Source organism: Oreochromis niloticus, linkage group LG14 (genome assembly GCF_001858045.2).
Source record: "Oreochromis niloticus isolate F11D_XX linkage group LG14, O_niloticus_UMD_NMBU, whole genome shotgun sequence".
NCBI lineage: Eukaryota > Metazoa > Chordata > Actinopteri > Cichliformes > Cichlidae > Oreochromis > Oreochromis niloticus.
Genome location: NC_031979.2, coordinates 33,741,060 through 33,762,841, shown reverse-complemented (window position 1 = coordinate 33,762,841; position 21,782 = coordinate 33,741,060). Strand labels below are relative to the sequence as shown.

The 21,782-nt window shown below is 40.5% G+C and overlaps 1 pseudogene; it reads right to left on the bottom strand.

Moving 5' to 3' along the window:
- Nucleotides 1–880: 880 nt before the first annotated feature.
- LOC102083299 (cytochrome P450 2G1-like) lies at nt 881–5,042 on the bottom strand (annotated as a pseudogene).
- Nucleotides 5,043–21,782: the final 16,740 nt, after the last annotated feature.

Below are 21,782 nucleotides of genomic sequence, written 5' to 3'. Positions count from 1 at the left end.
GCCTTCCCAGCTAAAACCCCACATCTCACTTAATCTTTACCTACGAGAGGAAACCTGGCCTGAGAGTCCAGAGGACACAATAGAATACGTTCACTAGTGTGGTTGAGAATGACTGAGCTTATATGCTTGCAGATACAGATGGACAAACTGGTGATGGCTAACCAATCAGACATAGCAGTGGTGGATAAGTCAACAAAGACAGCTGTAGTGATAGATGTAGATATACAACGTGATAGAAACATCGGCAAGAATGAATATGAGAACACACACACGGGGAACTGTAGAGTCTTTTGTTTGAAAAAAAAAAACTACCAAGAGGTTTTTCATAGCAAAGCATTTTCTTGGGGTTTAATGTCTTTTGTTCTGTATCACAGACATAACAGCAAAGATTGATTGCACATTCATTTAACTCTACTTCTACTTGTGCATTAAATGTTAGATTGAGTGACTCTCTTTTTAACGTGCTGTGGCTATGAGTTGATAAGTTCGAGGTAAATTGGCAAAGCTGCTGTACTCTGGATCGAGGTCTACACTGTCAGGGCCTCCTTCACAGGAAAAGCTGAAATCCTGCAGCAGTGAGACTAAGAAGATAAAAAGCTCCATACGAGCAAGAGACTCGCCAACACACGCTCTCTTCCCTGTAAAGACACACAATCACAAATCAATCTATCGTAAACAAAATTGCTTGTTCTTATTATTGTAGGATTTCTGGCTCAATAATAAGTGCCTTGAGGCAATTGTTGTAGTGATTTCATGTAATATAAATCAAGTTAAACTGAACTGTTATAATTGCTTATTACAACAATTGCATGTTGGCACAAAATAGCGTCAACATTCATGAAAATTGTATAATTAATCAACTGTGTCAGGACTTCATGTACCTGCAGAGAATGGCATGAATGCAGGATTTTTCTTGAAGTTGCCGTTATGGTCCAGGAAGTGCTGGGGATTGAAGAACCTGGGAGTGGCCCATTGCTTTTCCTCTTTCAGCACAGAGTGCAAGAGAGGAATAATTACAGTGTCCTGTTCAGAACAAATATGTTGTTAGTCTATTGATGATTTTATTGCTTTTGACATTAACCCCTGACATGATGCACAATGGACTTAATACAGACTGTAATACATATGTCTTGGAATTAAGAATACCTTGGGATTGTATAACCCCTGAAGGATATGTCATTCAGTGTGTAGTGAGGTACGCTGAAGGGGACAATGTCAAGAAAACGCTGCACCTCATGGATGACAGCATCTGAAAATGGGAGGGACTTCCTGTCGTCCATCCTGGGACAACGATCTTTTCCCATTACAGTGTAATTGCTGCATTTTCTCTGGACAAAGCAAAACAAAAACTATAACCGATCTGATCTGTTTGTAATGACTGCCAAGTTTTAGATCCACAAACAGACTTATTCCTAACTATAATGTATTTCACTAGCTGAGACCACATCCTCAGTTACGATGAACGATGATGGATGAGGGGCCGTGAATTGGTGCTGCAGTTTGGGGAAGGGTTCAAAGGTGACTGGCTGTCCTGAACAGATCCCCATGTAGTAACGAGAAGTGAATGAAAAGAAAAGAAAAAGGGGGGAGGGGGGCATGAAAATGAGGACAGCAGGTATTAGTGAAGGGGGCATATATAGACTGAGGGCCAGAAGGGGAGTGAATGAGGTGTGTTCCCGCTCCTGAAATTCAGATAAATATCTCCACTTAGTGCTAAAAGTAAGTTGGTAACACTTTTTTGTGTACACCTACCCTGTATTTTGGGGTATTTAATCAGCACAGTGAGAGCATGTCTCAGGGTGTAGCTGGTGGTCTCTGTTCCAGCAACAAACAAATTCAGTACAGTAGAAATCAAGTTGTCGTAGTTGAACTCACTTGAGGGATTGTTCTTTTCCTAAGGAGACAAATTAGGAATATTGTTGACTAAACAAAAATTTGAAATACTTAAATGCCTTTTCAGCAGCAGGCAACAGACCCACTTGAAATATAGTTTGAATAAATAATACATTTTTGAATGCATCATCTCTACTCAAAAAGAAGGACACAGTCCTAAGTATCCTTGACAAAACAACAGATCCTTAAGTTCTTTCCAACCTGATTAATTCTGATGAGGAAGCAGTCAATGTAGCCTCTGGGGGAGCTGGGGTCCAGGGTCTCTTTGTGCTCTTGGATTTTCCTCTCGATAAAATCTCTGGCCTCCTTTACTACCCAAAAATAGTTTGGTGGTAGCCCAGAAGATGGTCCATGAGCCAGGGAAAGATGTTGTACATCTTCAGGGGAAAAACACAGCAGCTTTATTTGTTTAAACATGCAATCAATTTTATTGTGTATCACTTTTTTGGACAACCCACTTCAGCTTTGTTGGTTTGGAGGTAATAAGCCAGAACTATTCAATCAGTATGTTTGTTCTATTTTTTTGATGTCTTTTTTTTTTTTTTTTTTTTAAATCATGCCCACTGACCTGACCAAGAGGACTACTGTTGAACCTTGTGACCTTAGACATGATGGTCAGAAGGTGCAGGAACTGCTTGTCTTCAAAACTGAAGCGTTCCCCAAAAACCAGGCAGCAGATCACATTAGAAACGGTGCTGCTTAACAAAAATTGAGGGTCAAATGGTTTACCTGGAGAAAAAAGGAAAAAGACAGTTGGAAAGTTACAAATTACAAATACAAATATGTCAAATCTTTATTTAAATAAATCATCTCATTTAGCTTAAAGTTTCTCTTTGAAGAAAGATTTGACAATGAGAAACATTCAACAATCAACATAAGAGAGCATTATGATAAACAAAAAATATTCACCTTAATTGAAGTCAACTAAGGCTAATTATCATATGATGATAACATGAAGTTCAATAATGAAGTCATGTGTCTGGATTTTTGGGCTTTTGGACTGCAATTCTTTTTTTCCTCACTTCTGCTGTCCTGTTTTTAAATCGAATTCTTTCATCATCACGCTGATTCGATAATTTTATTTGATTTTCTATACATTTCTAATAAAAAGTCCCTACTCAATGTGCTTTAAATCTCAGTGTGTTTCTGTCATTTTACCTTTCGAATTCCCCCTCAGCCATGTCCATTTTATCACTGTTGCTCATCCAAGTCTCCAGCTGTGTTATTATTACCACCAGCATCGAGGCCCATAGGTATTGTGTTATTTCCTGCCAATGCTGAATTTCCACCCTTCTATGTTGCTTCGTTAGAATCTACCTGCCAAATACTTTGTTGTACTTCACTGTCTGCTATGGAGTAAATACTTAAGTATTTTTTGGATTGTTTGTTTCTAGCATGTACCCCGGTAGTCATAAGGTTAACACAAAGCTAACACAAGGAGGCAGACACACACACACACACACACACACACAGCCAGCTTAGGATTAACAAATACACTGACACACATTTGTTTGTACTGTGAGAGGACTCTGAAGCTTCAAACTCTTCACATAAACGCCCAGACTGACCAGGGAGCAGTATTACTCCGTTATAGTGCAATTCCACTTTAAGCATTAACAGCAGCATAGTTCTTAGGCATGGCACAAAATTATCTGTGTGTTCACACCTACTTACTCTCTGTTATATAGGCCAAAAAAGTTTCACTGAAAGATCCATTTTTCCTCAGTTCTCAGGAGGATTTGACAATTTCATGTAAATCATTTAATTATTAAAGTATATAACTGTAAATCAGCATGGATAATTCAATCCTTTCCAAGTGCATCAGTCATGTCACAGCAAGCTGACGTTATAAATGATACTTTAGTGTTTTAGCAAGTTATGCGATACTGTATGTTTTCTGTGCAAAGAATAAAGAGTTCAGACAAAACAGGATTTTTATATGAATTACAAAATCTGATAGTTTTAGTCTTCATATGTTAATGCGTGTTTGGTGCATTTTGTTACATATTTATTTTGTTTCCCTGACCTCTCTTACTACAGCCTATTTCCTGTGGAGGCACAAATGAAGAGTTTTGTAGTGTTTCCAAGAAATGTTCTTGTTATTATGTTTCCCTTTTTCCAAAGTGACAGTAACTTCTCAGGTAAATATTGAATTGAACTTTTTTGGGTCATATTCAAGCTACTGTACTCAAAAAAAGAGAGACTCGAGCAGTGATTGAGGGGAAAAGAAAACTTGAGATATTGTGCAACAGTCCTTTTTCAAATCCACCCTCAACATGTTGAAAACGCACCTTTAAATGTACGTATGTGAGCCATCAAGTGTTCGCTGACTTCTTGGATCCATTCTTCCATCCCCTTGCGTCCCATCCCAAAGTCTCTCAGGGTTGTAAGTGTGAAGCGTCGCATTTGGCGCCAGCGCTCCCCATTACTGATTCCTAAACCTGAGAACATGCAATGTCAAGATTAGGAAAAACTTCACACAAACTATTTTGTGAAATTTCTTTATTTTCATGTAAAGTTGACTTGGAGTCCTGCCAAAGAAATAACTTGTCTTGAAAACAGATATATGGTGTCTTGTTACCATAGCCTTTGGTAGCTTTTAACAGAAATGGCACGGGCATTCTGCCTGTGAAGTCATCTGCCTGATCCACCAAGGCTTCTTTCACAGCATCATACCCCACCAGAACCACTGTCCGCTGCCTGCCCATGTACAGTGTCATCACAGGACCATAGTTTTCACTGAACTAAAACAAAGCAAAAAACCTTGTTTGTATTCATGCAAAGTCAGCATGCAGCTAAGATAAAAATCCAGAACAGTAATGGAGGGTGCTCTTGTTTATTCATAAATTACTGAACATGCCAAAAATACAGAATTTAATAATATAAAAAATGCTAAAAAAAAAAAAAAAAAAATGCATTTCCTAACTCACCTTAAGAATGCTTTTAAAAGGTGCATTTTTGTCTATTTGTGGCAGGTTTCCTAGAAGAGGAAGTGGAGCAGGTCCTGGAGGCAGGCGATACTTCCTTCTTTTTACACTAAACAGCCACAGCAGAGCTAAGATTAGCCCTGCCAAGATCACTGTGGCAGAAAACTCCATAATGTTGTATCATTTTTGTATTTTTGTCCTTCCTTATATACCTACTTTCTCTCTGTGATTGGCTCCTGTAGCTAGTTTATATTTAACAGGGGTTTGGCTGGTTGGAAGCACATGACCAATGTGATGTTTTAGTCTTGTGCACCTTAGCACACTTTTACCTCATTAATCATGCTCATTGACAAAAAAGCTGTTGCAACATTTGATTTGAATAATAAAGTCAAAACATGTAAAGCATTGCTCATCCCAAGCTTTCTGTTATGAAGGAAGGAAGGCTCAGGGTTTAAGTAGTCATCATCATGGGCTCATTCGATTAGAATGAGAATAAGCAGTCATCAATCATTCACAGGGTTCTCCTTTTATTCTCAAAATCAACAAAGGAAAGACACAGATGGACTGCCAATGCTGAAAGAAAACAGATTTAAGTTACTCATTACCCTAAACAACACATAAAATCAAAAACCCAAACAGAACCTCAACTCTGCTGCCGCCCCGTGTGGGAGTGAAGAAAGAGGGAGCCAAAAGTGAATGCAGTCCTTATATAACGTGTGACAGGTGAGTGCAATTAAGGACAAGCACCACACCCAATCAAAGGTGAGAGAACTAAACAAGGTGCATCTGGTGAAGGGAGTGGGTGTGCTGGGATGTGCTAAAAGGTGGGTCTTTACAACACTTTCCTTGAGTTTTAAAATTCAATGATTTCATTGAATTTGTAAAACTAGGAGCATATGACATCCTGTGTAACTTCAGGATGCTCGTTTTGCTGAAATTACTTTACTACATAGGTGCCAGATAGTGAAAAAAAACTGTTGTTTTTTGCACACTATTAAAATTTTTATTACTATTAAACCAAAGTTCATTTTTATTGAAAATGGTCATTTGTGCATGTTCATGCTAAAACATCAAACAATGACAAGCTGAGCAAGAATCTGTTGTCAGAAAGTTATTTATTTAAATCGTTGCTAGATTTAAATACAAAATTGTTGGAAAGTGTCCTTAAAAACATTTTGAAATATTGCAAATGTGCTGCACAACACTACAAACTTGATAATGATGTCAACCAACACAAAATATAACCAGACCTTGTTGATAAGGACAACTGATAACAAAATCTCACATGAACACAGAAAAATAGCCAAAGATATTGCTCATTTGACAGTCTACACTGCCCTCTACTGGAATCAAGATTTGACCCACAAACTGCTCTGACACCTGTTTGAAGAGTTATATGTTGTCTGTAACAGCATAGGTAAATATTATAAAATAGGTTCAGTTTCTAATACAAATCTGCTCTCTTACAAAACCAATCAACTCTGTGAAATGAATCCAAGCAATCCAATATTGTGCTTCACTTGTAGAAACATAAAATATATTTACAGTGAAGGCAAGTGAAGTAGCAAATACTCATGATCTAAATTTGAAAGGAACATTTCACAAAGTTATTCATTATCAAATCTTTGTCAGACTTTATTTGGATTGTTTATTTTCTTCTTCATATGAAACTGGGGTTACCTGCTCAGCACTAAGGACAAACATAGTTTTGTAAAGTTTAAACAGTGATTACAATTTGATATTCAAGACTAGGTATTTACATAAAAACCTTTATGCTTTGTTGACAGACTTAAAGTAATTTGTACTAGCTATTAGTTAACTTATAAGTGCAACACATAGTATTTGTATTGCTTTTGCATTTGGTTTGGTTCCATTTTGAACCGAGTCAAGAAATCCCTCGTAATGTGTCTATACCAAATTTTGAACTATGTATCAATTTAGAAAGCAGCAACAAGTTACCTGAAATTAGTAAATGGACTTTTTTTTTAATTATTAATTTCAACACCATAAACAGAGAGAATATATTTTTTTTAGGTTTTACATCATTTATTTTGAAAAAATTAAACCCACTAGTCATGTCATGCAGCAAACAATGAGCATGACATTTGTAATTATTGATAGAACACGGTTGTATATTAACATAAAGCCCTTAAATGCAGATATGGTGCTTCAGCAGCATGATGACAATGCAAAAAGAAGCAGACATGAAGGTTGACGTCAAAGAATAAAGCAATGTGCTTCTGGAAGAGGACAGATATCCTTCAATTCTATACTAGAGGACGACTATTTTTTCTTAAGTTAATGGGGATTCTATCAGAGCACTCTACAAGTAGTAATAACAGGCTGCTCTGATGGTGTGCTTTGACCATTTTCAATTCAATTCAATTTTATTTATACAGCCCCAAATCACAACAACAGTCACCTCAAGGCGCTTTATATTTTAAGGCAGACCCAACAATAATATCTACAGAGAAAAACCCAACAATCATATTGGGTTTTCAAATTATTAACTTTAGGTCTACCATGTCAGTACTTTTAAATGCTGTCAGTATTTACAGTATAGTCTTTAGCTTTGTCTGACATAACATAATGTTGCCTATGTGTTTACTTGGACATCCACTGGCTGTCTGGCACATAGGTCACTCAGTGTAACCTTTTTAAAGCTCCTCAATCATTAACATTTATTGATATTGTGACTGTTGGTGTTGTAATAGTGTGGTTACAATGAATATATTGATCCATTCTGGTGCAACAATTAACTGGGATGTTCGTCTCCTCCTGAAGGCCCGCAACACCGCCTTTAGGTCAGGAGATGCACACGCCTACAGTACAGCCAGGGCTAATCTAAAGAAGGGCATCAAAAAAGCCAAACACCATTACAAAAAGAAGGTAGAAGAACACTTCTCCAACTCCAACCCCCGACGCATGTGGCAAGGACTCCAGACCATCACAGACTACAGGACCACCAAACCCTCCCCCGCATCCTCTGAGGTCTCCTTCCTCAACGAGCTCAACAACTTTTACGCTCGTTTTGAGCGAGGGAACCCCACAACCACAACCAAAGCAGATGTGACGCCAGACCACCAACCTCTGACTCTCTCCCCCACCGATGTAGGAGCGGTGCTGAGCAGGATCAATGTCCACAAGGCTGCAGGTCCTGATGGCATCCCCGGTCGTGTTCTCAGAGCGTGTTCTGGGGAGCTTGCAGGAGTCCTGACAGACATATTCAACCTGTCCTTGGCCCACGCTGTGGTACCGGCCTGCTTTAAATCCACCTCCATCGTCCCGATACCCAAAAACTCCAACCCATCTTGCCTCAATGACTACCGCCCAGTAGCACTCACCCCCATCATCACTAAGTGCTTAGAGCAGCTGGTCTTAGCACACTTCAAATCCTGTCTCCCCCCCACCCTGGACCCCCACCAATTTGCATACCGCCAGAACAGGAGCACAGAGGATGCAGTCTCCATCGCACTGCACTCTGTCCTCTCACACCTGGACAACAACAACACCTACGCCAGAATGCTGTTTATAGACTTCAGTTCAGCGTTCAATACAATCCACCCCTCACAACTCATCAGGAAACTGACAGACCTGGGCATCAGTTCCCTCATCTGCAAATGGTTACTGGACTTCCTGACCAACCGCCCCCAACATGTCCGGCTGAATAACCACTGCTCATCTACCATCACAATGAACACCGGTGTACCACAAGGCTGTGTGATGAGCCCTTTCCTCTACTCCCTCTTCACCCACGACTGCAGACCTGCTGATGGTTCCAACACCATCATTAAGTTTGCAGATGACACCACGGTGATTGGCCTCATCAGTGACAACAACGAGGCCGCCTAGAGGGAGGAGGTGGATCGTCTGGCTGAGTGGTGCGACACAAACAACCTGCTGCTTAACACCGAGAAGACCAAGGAGCTCATCGTGGACTACAGGAGGAATGCTGACCCACATCCACCCATCCACATTAAGGGGACGGCTGTGGAGCGTGTGAGCAGCTTCAAGTTCCTGGGAGTCCACATCTCCGAGGATCTCACCTGGACGACCAACTGCTCCAAGCTGGTCAAGAAGGCTCACCAGCGCCTCTTCTTCTTGAGGACTCTGAGGAAGAACCACCTTTCCTCAGACATCCTGGTGAACTTCTATCACTGCACCATCGAGAGCATCCTGACCAACTGTATAACAGTCTGGTACGGGAACTGCTCTGCCTCGGACCGGAAGGCGTTGCAGAGGGTCGTGAAAACTGCCCAGCGCATCGCCGGAGCACCACTTCCTGCCATAAAGGACATCTACAGGAAGCGGTGTCTGAAAAGGGCTGGGAAAATCATCAGAGACCCCAGTCACCCATCACATAGACTCTTCACCCTCCTGCCCTCTGGGAGGCGCTACAGGAGCCTCCGGACTAAGACCACCAGGTACCGGAACAGCTTCTTCCCCACAGCTGTCAGACTCCTGAACTCTGCCTCCTGACATCTGACAGCCTCTGTAGAAATTATCCACACCCTCACTTATCTTAACTGCACTACTGTATAGCTCTGTGTAAATAATCGTTCTGTACATACAATAATTTTTAACCTTACAACTGTTTACAACTTGCATAGTTCCCATTTCTGTATAACTGTATATCTCATATTTCTGTAAAGCTATTTATTTCATACTCTGTATAGTTTTTCATATTTATATCCTGTTCATATCCTGTACATAGCTTGTACTCACTACAGCCTGTACATACCTATAGTTATAGAATATTCACAACATACTTCATACCGTGTACATTATAACATACCACAATAGACCTATTTCTGTAATATACTTGAATATCTATATTATTGCTAATATATATTGTAATATATCTATATCACTAAAGCACTTCTGGATGGATGCAAACTGCATTTCGTTGCCCTGTACCTGTGCATGTGCAATGACAATAAAGTTGAATTCTATTCTATTCTAATCTATTCTAACTGCTATTTGTTACAGTTAAAATGTTGTTTTAAAGATCTTTTTTGATGTCTTAGAAAAGCAAGGGTATGCATGAAGCTGTAATGCTTTTGCAGGTTATGTATTATCTTTACCTTGAATCCACTGCATCCAGATATACGTAAGGAATAAAGAGTACAGGCAAAGCAGGATTCATACATGAGCTATGCAATACAGCAAAATTTCAACTGTCATCTATTAGATAACCTTTGTATTTGTTACTTGTTTGTTAGATTTGTGATTAGTACTAGATCTATGTAGTTTATACTCATTGCTAGTTAGTTTATTTTTGACAGAGAGTTTGCAGGAGCACCGCATTAGAGCACAGGTGAGCCATGTGACCTTCCTGTTCACCTTAGTACACCTATTTCTCATTTCATTGCCAAACAGGTATTACAACATTTGACCTAATTTCTATAATCAAAACATGTAAACCAGCTCCATTCTCTTCACCAAGATTGCCGGTTAATGAGCCACAGGAATGAGTAAGGGCGTGATATTCTTTATCATCAACTCTGGAAGACTTATCTTGTTGAAATTATTATATAAAAATAAGGAATTCACATGACTCACATCCTGGGCCATCTGACCTCAGGAATTCACATGACAATGTGGGGCCAGGTTTCACAATGGGCTCACCCGAAACCCTGGCTGATTAGGTCCCACACCCGCTTTCACACCTTGGCGCATGTGATTAGAGGATCACCAGGGGGTCCTTTGTCCCTCCTTGGGGGGGTACTCCCACTGGGTTTAAATCTGGGACTCTCGGCCATTTGACCTTAGAACTGAAGAAGCTTCTCGGATGAGGTGAAACGTCTTCAAGCAACTTAAAGAAGTCCAGACGCTTTTCTTTGCAAACTCCTTTGACTTCACAGACATTGTGTTTCTGTGTTTGTGTTTTGACAAAAGAAAAACAACAATTTGTCAGTGTTAAAAGAAAATTGTGTATATGTGATCAGCTACATGAAATGTTTTCTTTTATTTATCACTAAGCAAATGTCTACATGACTTTTGACATGGACAACTTCCACCTAATGGACATGACACAAGACTACATCTATCCTTGGATGAAAAATGCCTGATACAGATACGTGTTTAACAGAACCACCGAGAAAGACTGTTACGTCTGCTCGCACATGCTGAGCATATTAACACACTCAGCCATATATGGGAAACACCCTGGAACAAGTGCACTAATTCTGATCTCCGACCACACCTTCAGAATGACTTTTGTAAAGTGCACAACAACAACAATGACATCAACATCCTCCTCCAGGAAGAAGTGCTCAACTTTAACAGGTTTTAAAGAGACTGTTGATCGTCGTTGGACTTTTCCTGGTTTTACTTTGTTTTCTTTATTTGAGTTATTCCTTGTTTAAAAGCTGTAATCTCACAGATGATAAGTTTGTCACTCACAGCATACGCAGATGTACGCAGTGTAACTAATGATGTAGTAACTGAGAATGTGAAAGACAAGTAGTTACTTACTGATAACATGTACATTTCATTTCTCTGATAAACAGGAGAAAATGTTAAAAGAAAATTGTGTATATGTGATCAGCTACATGAAATGTATTCTTTTATTTATCACTAAGCAAATGTCTACGTGACTTTTGACATGGATTCTTGTGTGATAAACAACTAACAGCTTCCTCTTTCTGTAAGAACATGCAGACTTAGAAAAGGGGAACCTCAGTTCTGAGTTCTTAGAATAACTCTGTTATCTTTGCGCACACACACACACACACACACACACACACACACACAAAAAAGTATAAATAAAGCACGCAGACAGTGATGAGACGCAGGTCTTGCGTCCATGACTGCCCTCGCGAGTGAAAGACAACTGTAGTGTTTGTGTTTTCTAACTCAGGTGTCTTAGCTGAAGAACTACGGGGTGATTTTTAGAAATCCCCTGTCATTTAAATTGGTCCTTCGAGCTTAGCGATGGAAACAACAGACACGTTTCTGTGACTCCAATCCAAGGTCTGACTGCTGTATCCTGACGTCATGGGAAGCCAGCACCGAAATCTGTCGACAGCCCTCTCCAGGTAGAGGTGAAAGTCCTGGGACGTTTTGAATTCGGGTCCAGGCCGGTGTTAGTTCTGGTCCACGACGCTGGGATCCAGCCAGACGACCTGAACAACCAGCAAAAGACAGCTGAGGGTGAGAAAACACTGTTTTGGTCTAACCCGCCGCAAGGGTTTGAAGAAATAAACGCGTGAAATAGGGTTTACGTTCGTCGAAAAGGGACTGTGTTTAGATTGGATCTAGAGGTAGCTGTTAAATACTTCGTAACAAAATAGGTTTAAGTTCACCACAAGGAACTGTGTTTAGAGTGGTTTTAGAGGTAACCGTGAAATACTTCGTGACAAATTAGCGCGCAAATGTCTATCTGTGTGTATGTATATGTGTGTATGTGTTTGGAAGTAAGCTGATTTTACAGCACAATATGCTGCTGAACTACTTCCATTCTTTTTTTTATTGTTTTCTTTGTGTATCCTGCAAAAGCCCAAGTACTGGTGACAAAGGGGAGAGGTTGAGTTCCGCCTCATAAAACTGACACCGTGTCAGCCACCACCGTGGAGTCTAGTACCAAAGAAGGCTCTGCAGTTCTGTGATAATGGGGAATCAGCCCACCAAACTCACTGCTGACGAGCAGTGGCTAGAAAAGAAATGTCCAGGTGCCGGACAAATCAATGCTTGTAGATGGAGAAATCCTAAGAAAACACAATGTCCCACTATACATTCACCCATATCAGGAGGAACATAATAATCCCTTATCAAGTGAAAGATTAGAGATCAAAGTTTAAAAAGGGCTGGATACAGACTGTCAAGGGATTTCAGGATTTTGGGATTTTTATTATGTTATGCTTAAAAGTACATTTCATTATCTAAATGTGTTTGCTCTTTCAGTATTCAGCTTAAATGGGGAAGTTACACTCTGTGCAGACTCCACAGGAAGCCTGCACGCAGCACAGTTCTATTTTATCTCTTCCTGTACGTGCTCTATGAATAAAGGCTGCTTTTTATTGCAGGGCGCGAGTCTCCCTGAGTCTCACCCGTGTACACGTTAAACCTGTCTGAGCGTTTTTATTCTGACCTGAGTTGCAATACAGGAAATCTCCTGACATTTCTTGGTCCTTCGAGCCGGATGGGATACAGCACTTTTGTGTGACCCCACAGGAAAACCTCATCGAGTCCTGCCGTCGTGAGAAGCCCGCGCTGAAGTCTGTCGACAGCTCCTGTCCAGGTACAGGATAAAGACCAGAAGCGTGATTTCGGGTTCTGGCCAGCGTTTTTAAAAGTGGTCCACGGCGGTGGGGGTCGATGAGGTAGACCTGAGAGACCGGCAGTGAATCAGCAACCAGGTGAATATTAACACTCTGAGACACCTCGCGTAAAACGTTTAGGCTCGCCCAGAGGGGTTGGTAGCATTCCTAAAAGTAAACGCTCGCCTGAAAAAGGGCTGGAAGCATTTTTAGGAGGATTTCTAAAAGTAAACGCTCGCCTGAAAAAGGGCTGGAAGCATTTTTAGATAAACCTCGTCCGTAAAACGTAGTACGCGTTGAAAAGGTATTGTTGTTGTTTTATTTTTGTTGGTGGAATAAGTTGATTTTACAGCACAATAAGGAGGCTGAACTATTCCACTAATTTGTTTACTGTTGGCCACCCAAGTACTGGTGAAAAGAGAAACAGGTTGTGTTTCATCACGTAAAGCTGACACCGCTTTCAAGAATAGCTTGAAAGTAGAAGGCCGTGTCAACTACCTCTCTCGATTCTTGTGCCAGAGAAGGTGCCGCAGTTGTGTAGTTGTAAAGGATTAAAATGGGTAACGAAGCTTCAAAACTCACTGCTGACGAGCAGTGGTTAGAGAAAAATGTCCAGGCGCCGGACAAATTAGTGCATATAGATGGAGAAATCCAAAGAACACCTAAATGTCCCACGTGGGAGGGAAAATGTATAACTAAATTATAAGAAACCCTCCAAGCAGAAATAAATACTGAAAAGGATGCTAAAAAGAAATCAAAGCCTACACAAGAGTTGTATTTTAAAGCATGGAAAGAGGAATGAAGTGGAATAAACAAAAGGTTAAATTAAGGTTAACTTAAATTAAAGTAGAGCTTATCTAGTGTATTCAAACTGATAATAGGAAGGATAACAACCTGTAAACTGGCATTAACAATGAAACATAGTTGGCATGACAACCGTGCCTAGAATGAATAGAATGCATGAAACCAGATAATTCACACGAAAATATATCAAATAAAAAAGAGAGATGCATAAGGTATATTAAGGCTGTGTCATTGTTCAGCCAAGGAAAAGCAAATGTCTCCAGCTTGGGAAGGTGTGAAGCTGCAGATTCACACAGACCCGTGATGGATATATAATAAAATATAAACTAATATACTATTGTATATTAGTAGTAAAGTAGTGTATTGTAATATACTATTGCTGTTATAAAAAAGGAGAAACAATACAATGATAACATTAATAATGACATACTATTAATAAGAAGAGGCACCTCAGTCAGTTATGATGTGAGGTGGATGATTGTTAAAAGTATCAAGTTTGCTCAAACTCAGTACAATGATATATGAGATGAAGAAAATAAGGAAAATAACTACACTAATCAGGTGCATAGAGACACTTGACCTGCTTGTAAACCTGTCATCTTAGATGAGACTTTGTTAAGATGAAGAGCAAACCTATACTAACAACTAATGAGCCAAACCCTGTATACAACAGCTAAAGCTACAAGATTGAGAAGCTGAATTAAATATGTGGACACTACCAAGCTAATGAGGAGCGGTGACACGCATGGAGATTGTTGCTTTCAGTTTAGAGTGTTATTGAGCTTTATAACTATTGTTTGCAAAATGTTGCTAAATGCCTGTGACTGAGATGCTGGTTTTGCTCACTACAATTGTATAAATAGAGTTTGAATTCATTACAATATGAAAGCATATTTTGAGTGATTCTAACTGTGTAAATGCTGTGAGTAGTAGGTTTTGAGTGATTGGGTGTGATTTGTACAAAAATAATAAAAAAAAATAAGTAATAATAACACTACAAAGGTTCATAGTAGAGTGAGTGAACAAGTGGAAGTGTGAGAGAAAAGGCAGTGTGTGTGATGATTCCTGATGTCTGAAAGGGCTCTATTCAGAAGTGTGAGCGTGACATAAAGGTGTTGGTATTAGATCAAGATTTAGTAGAACTAAAGAGGGTTTATAGACTATGAATACAAAGAAAAACAAAAGAGTTCGATTAGTCTGCAGAAACAGGAAATATGTGTGCCTGTGGTGTGTCAAGACAGCTCACAGAGAGAAACAGACGAGTTAAACTCTAAGAAGATGAAGCGAATGAATGTTTTAGGAAAAGTAATGATAATGATATTAATTGTATGCTTTAGTGTGTCAATACAGGTGGATTTCGCTCAACCTGGAACCTTGAGTACAGCGTCAAAAGCATAGATTAATTGGGAAAGTGCGAGTGCGAGAATACAGGGTATAATTGGGTTGAAACTGAAGGCTGAACTCATGATTGTTTAGAGATGTCCGCCATGTCATAAACAAAAGAAGGCAAAATAATGACAGAAATAATTGACAACTATATTAATGAACAGACAACACATACTCAAATTGTTATGTGTGAAATTATTTTTGGAAAGGGTCAGAAGAGATAGTTTGAATTTAGAACTCAGTGATAAGATGCATGAACCTTATTGCAATAAACACTTGCAATGAAGAAAGCAGCTTACACTCAATTAATATGAACGCAAAACCTTGATGCCATAGGCGATTTGTTTTGTTTTTGTTTGTTTGCTTAGTAAGTTTGGAAAACAAATTTGTGATCATACTTGTGGATCACAGTGACACATAATGATTTGGGCATATGATTTGTTGATGCCTAGTTTTAGAGCTGTGAGCTATGAACTGTAAGCAATGCAAGGTTTTTCCTAACTCAGAAGTTTGACACATGCCAGACAACTTTCCTATGTAGGCATTTTGCTTACACTGTCACACATCAGAATTGCTGTATGCTGTATCACGCGCTGACCTTCACAGCACCCCACAGGCTGGTTTCGTTGATATCTTTGTAGACGGTTCAGCGTCCAAAAGTAGCCTTGGGCGGAACTGTGTAGGTTATGCGGTAACCACAGTAGACACAATTTTAGAAGCAAAAGCACTAACTTCCTCACACTCTGCACACAGTGCAGAACTCACAGCTGTCATACGTGTCTGTTCCCCTAACCCAACTGCAACATGGAAATCTTTTGAAGGCACTGTTGGAAGTGTTGATATTGCCAAAACTGTTAGCATTATGTAAATGTGCTGCACACCAGAAAGGCTACTCAGAGGTCACTAAAGGCAATAACTTTGCAGATCAAGCAGCAAAAGCAGCAGCTAAACAACCAACTGCCGAGTGACATCTCTCCAGTGTCTTGCAGGTTGAAACCAGGTGATTGGAGTACTTTGATCAGGATCCAAAGGAAAAACTGGAGTTCACCAAGGTGGGAAGGTCCTTATCAAGTGCTACTCACCACACCTAGTGCCTGCAAAATAGCAGAAAGACCGTCCTGGATCCATCAAAGCCACTGCAAAAAAGTGAGTGACAACCTAAACGTTTAGACGCCGACACCCCTAACTCCTGGTGATCTATTGGTGGAGGCAGGGCTGATCGGGTACACCCCGCCTTCTTCTTCTTGCCGGTAGTCTACTCATCAGCGGTCACAGGTGTGTCTGGTCATCATGAAGACACTCGTCCTCCTAGTGGCTAATGTTGCACTCCTGGTGAGTTTATTAACACTCACCTGAAAGAAAAAAAGATGAACAACACCACCTGCAGACAAGATGGACACATGACAACTCACATCTTCGTGACATGACACAAGACCACATTCACCCATGGATGAACAACGCATGGTATCGATATATACATGACAGCACACCCAGAAAAGACTGCTATGTTTGCTCCTATATGCCCCCAACGACACAGTACGCCACCTTGTACGCGAAGGCAATGGACATAATTCAGGCAAAGTGTGCCGCAAGCTACGCCAGCCTTGGGTATCAATTCCAGGGAATTGTGGTCAACCATGAGGAACCTCTCCAGATAGGACTACAAAATGGCACATGTGACGAATGGTTCTGGGTTGACCTGAAAGTGAAGCACAGAAGTAAGGCTAAATCATTCCCAGTCTTTCTTGAAAACAATGGGAATTTAAGCCACAGCCTATGCTACCGCCAAGTGAACGGATCCACGCCAATGGGAAACACCACCAACTGCAAAGCAGTACAGACACACGCTCCTGGAGGGCCCGTGAAGAGCAGCAACATCTCAAATGGCACCTTCTGGGTGCAAGGGATGGCCTGGATCTGTGGCCAACGGGCCTATTTTATCCTTCCTGGGAATTGGACAGGTCAGTGCGCTCCCATTTTCATATCTGACCACACTTTCAAGATAACCATGGACGCCACGTCAACTTCAACGTCAACAACAAGGAAAAGACGAAGCACCCCAGACCTCAAGCAGCATGATTCTGTGTGGGGTTCCGATGTCCCAGAGGAATTCAAACTTTGGACTGACAGACAAAAAGTTACTCACGCACTCTTCCCATGGGTGGGGGTAGGAAAACACGCTTTAAGGATAGAGACTCTGAACTACCGCTTTGGACTTTTTCTGAATGCTTCATGTAAAATCGACGACGAACAGGATCAGGAAATTGACGCTCTGCGCATTGCAGTAATGCAACACAGGGTAGCATTGGACATGATTCTTGCCGAGAAAGGAGGACTATGTGTCCTCTTTAACAACACATGTTGCACATACATGCCAGATAAAGTGCACTCATCGAACATGACTGAAAACACTCAGACAACTTCGGGATGCACAACAACGAGACTATGCCACAAACACAGAAGACTGGCTTACGTGGCTTATAAGCGGCTCTTGGAAGTCCCTGCTGATTAAAGGACTTGTTTTTGTTGGTGTTATAATACTGTTATTGTGTCTTTTCACTTCATGTGTCATACCTTGTTTGAAGAACATGGTATCAAGAATGGTAACTGCTTCAATTCATGCTTACATCACCCTATCACAGAATGAAGAAGATGATGATGAGATAGACACTTGGATATAACATACTCACAAAACCCATTATTTTATGATGTCTTGGCTAAAAATGTTTACAAGTGGCCATAGACTGATACAATGTTAGTGGTTACTATGTACATATATGGAGGGAAAGATCAAACAACAGGTGGGAATGTCAAGGGATTTCAGGATTTTGGGATTTTTATTATGTTATGCTTAAAAGTACATTTCATTATCTAAATGTGTTTGCTCTTTCAGTATTCAGCTTAAATGGGGAAGTTACACTCTGTGCAGACTCCACAGGAAGCCTGCACGCAGCACAGTTCTATTTTATCTCTTCCTGTACGTGCTCTATGAATAAAGGCTGCTTTTTATTGCAGGGCGCGAGTCTCCCTGAGTCTCACCCGTGTACACGTTAAACCTGTCTGAGCGTTTTTATTCTGACCTGAGTTGCAATACAGGAAATCTCCTGACACAGACCAAACTGAATACATATAAATACAAGAGGAATAAAGTGGAATAAACAAAAGGCTAAATTAAATTAGAGCTTATCTTTAATGTATTCAAACTAATAATAGGAAGGATAACAACCTGTAAATTGGTATTAACAATGAAACATAATTTGGATGACGACCATGCCCAGAATGAATGAAAGCAGATAATTCACACGAAAATATATTAATAAAATAGAGAGATGCATAAGGTATATTAAGGCTGTGTCATTGTTCAGCCAAGGAAAGTGTGTGAAAAGGTAAATGTCTCCAGCTTGGGAAAGGGTGAAACTGCAGATCACCCGCAGCCCTTGATGGATACAAACTAAAATATAAGTGAAATGTTATAATACACTACTGTATATTAGTAGTATAGTGGTCTATTGTAATATACTAATAAAATATTGTAATATACTATTGCTGTTATAAAAAAACCCCAAAAACAATAACATTGATAATGACATAGTATTAATAAGAAGAGGCACCTTAGTCAGTTATGATGTGAGGTGGATAATTGTTAAAAGTAGTCTGAATCAAGCTTAAGGTTTGCTCAAGTTCAGTACAACAACACATGAGATGAAGAGAATAAAGAAAATACCTGAACTAATCAAGTGCATAGAGACACTTGACCTGTTTGAAAACCTGTTATCCTAGATGAGACTTTGCTGAGATGTAGAGCAAACCTATACTAACAACTAATAAGCTAAACCTTGTATAACACAGCTAAAGCTACTAGATTGAGAAGCTGAATTAAATATGTGGACACTACCAAGCTAATGAGCAAGTTACACATTTTTTATTTATTTTGTTTAGAGCAGAAGCTGCATGATATTAAAGCTCATACAAGCAGCTGTCTGTGAGCTCAGTTTTTTTCCCCTCACACTTCTGCTTTGTTTCTGGCAGCAGCTTTTTTTTTCTTTTTGTGTTCTGACTCGTGTGTAAAGAGTTCATGCCATCAGCAACTTGTTTTTTGTTTGTTTGTGTTGGTTTGTTTTGTTGGTTTGAAAAACAAATTTGTGATCATGCTTGTGGATCACAGTGACACATACTGATTAGGCATATGATTTACTAATGTCTAGTTTTAGAGCTGTGAGCAATGCATCCATGTAGAGATTAAAAGCCTGGTGCATACTGTATATGAAGCTGCTATAGAAAGAATGGAACCTTGTGGGAAAAGTTCACATAAAGAAGTTTTTTAAATCCTAACTTAGAAGTTTGAAATATGTAAGATGTGTGAGTTCTTTGAAAAAATAGAAATTGCCTAAAATGCCTTAAGTAAAAATGTAGTGTTGCATCTACAAAGAAAAAAGCAGAAGCAGCATTCAGTAACTTGAAACTAGCATTACAGATGAATATAGTTTAGCATTGCCTGACATTGTTTTAGGGCACACTCTGATCATCAGAGTACCCCACGCAGTGACTTCAATTTTAATCTAAGCCAATTTCTCTTACCCCACACATGCAAGACAACTCTCATATGTTGGAATCTTATTGTCGCAATCACACATTAGAATCGAGAAATGTTGTCAGTTGAACCCAAGCGCACTTTTGGCCTCACCCGAAGAAGGTCATCCACACTGCTGTATGAAAAAATTAGATGAGGAGACAAAGCCACGTGGTGACATTTACAACACACCACAAGCTGGTTTCACTGACGTTTTTGTAGACGGCTCAGCGTCTAAAAATGGCCCAGGTTATGCAGCAACTACAACAGAGTTGTAGAAGCAAAACCGTTGACATCCTCACACTCGCAGGCCAAGATATAAATATATACACTGACAGTCAGTATGTCTTTTCAGCAGTACATCACTTTGAAAAATTTGGCAGAACAGAGGAATGATTGTGTAGCCGCTAAACTGGTGACCTAAATCTTCGCCACCACGTCTATATACATACAAGCATAAAGGGAGAGAGTGAATCAGCGCTCGGAGTACGGACACTGGGCCGGCTTTAAACACACCATTTATTTTTTAGAAGAAGAACAGCCAGAATCACAAGTAGGAGTTAAAATCCCCACTATACAATAAAAAATAAATGTTCACAACCCGCTAAAAGTCCTGCCGGCAGAGATTAAAATACAATTAAAAAAATCAAAGCTAAATGGATGTCCTTTTTATAGGATAAAACGTCCCCCCCCCAGAGTCCTCTATTCCCAGTGTCCAACCACACACACTCGGGCAAATGTTCCTTAGCTGAAAGAGACAGAAGGGGGCCCCTCTTCCGGGATGGGGAAATCTCGCCAGCAGAAGGCCAGGGAGGAGGCTCCTATCCCCACCTGGCAGCGCATGGCCGTGCAGTCCAGCCGCTCTCCGCGTCCGCACACGGCTTCCCTCATAGCCCGGCCCTGATACAGGCAGAGGCGTCCCCTCTGCCTTCTGTGGATTTCACACATCGCCTCCCGCTGTTACTATTCTGTCCGTCGGAACTGGATCGCCGGAAGTCTCGCGACGCCTCACAGGCAGGCCAGTCCTTCTATACATGTGCTCGTCTGCACCACACGTTCGGTTTCCTGTTCTTCGCTGTTCATGTGTCTCTCTCCCGTCTTTGCGCTCACCATCTCCCTTAAGTCCGTTTGGCGGCCAATAGGTCACCTCGGGGGCACGCCCCCGCCTCACAGGTGCACGCAATTATCTGTCCAATCCACAGTGGAATAAAAAAAGAATGCTATACAGCGACACAAAACACAGTATAAATATGGGGATAAAATCATGCAATAAGAACATCAATAAACCATCATGCAATAGCACTATAACAATAAAACATGCAAATAAAATCACTATGTAGCAATACACAGTCTGATTCAAAACAAAATATAAAAACACAATTTTCCACTGTGTGACATCCCCCCATATTTTACCTGTGACAGTCCCTGTCACAACATTCAGGTGTTCTGTCCAGGAGGGTGGCTGGACAACATTTAACCTAGCGGGCTACTGTGTCTCTGGTAGTCCCTTCTGTACACGTAACACACAAAACATCAGCAATAATCTGCTACCGAGGAGTTCCTTTGAATGCATCCTAGAAAAGTTGCAGCATAGGTGAGTTATACAGTCCAATTGCCACATCCAGGTAACCTGCTTTTCTTCAATTTCGTGACCACATAGCATAGCTAATGTATGGGATTACCAGACCATTGGTTCCTCTCAGCTGGGCACTGCTGGGATCCTTCCAGGCATAGCCTGGTCTTCGTGCTTCTCCTAAGCACTACTGCATAGCAGCAACCCATGATCCCACAGCCAGCAACTCTTGAAGCTCAACTCCTGATATCCCTGTGGTTGAACACTACTCATGAATCCTCACGTGGCAATAAAAAGTCTTTTCTGCACACCCCTTCCTTACAACCCTCAGCGAGGGTAGCTGATTTAAACACTTGGTTTTGCATTCC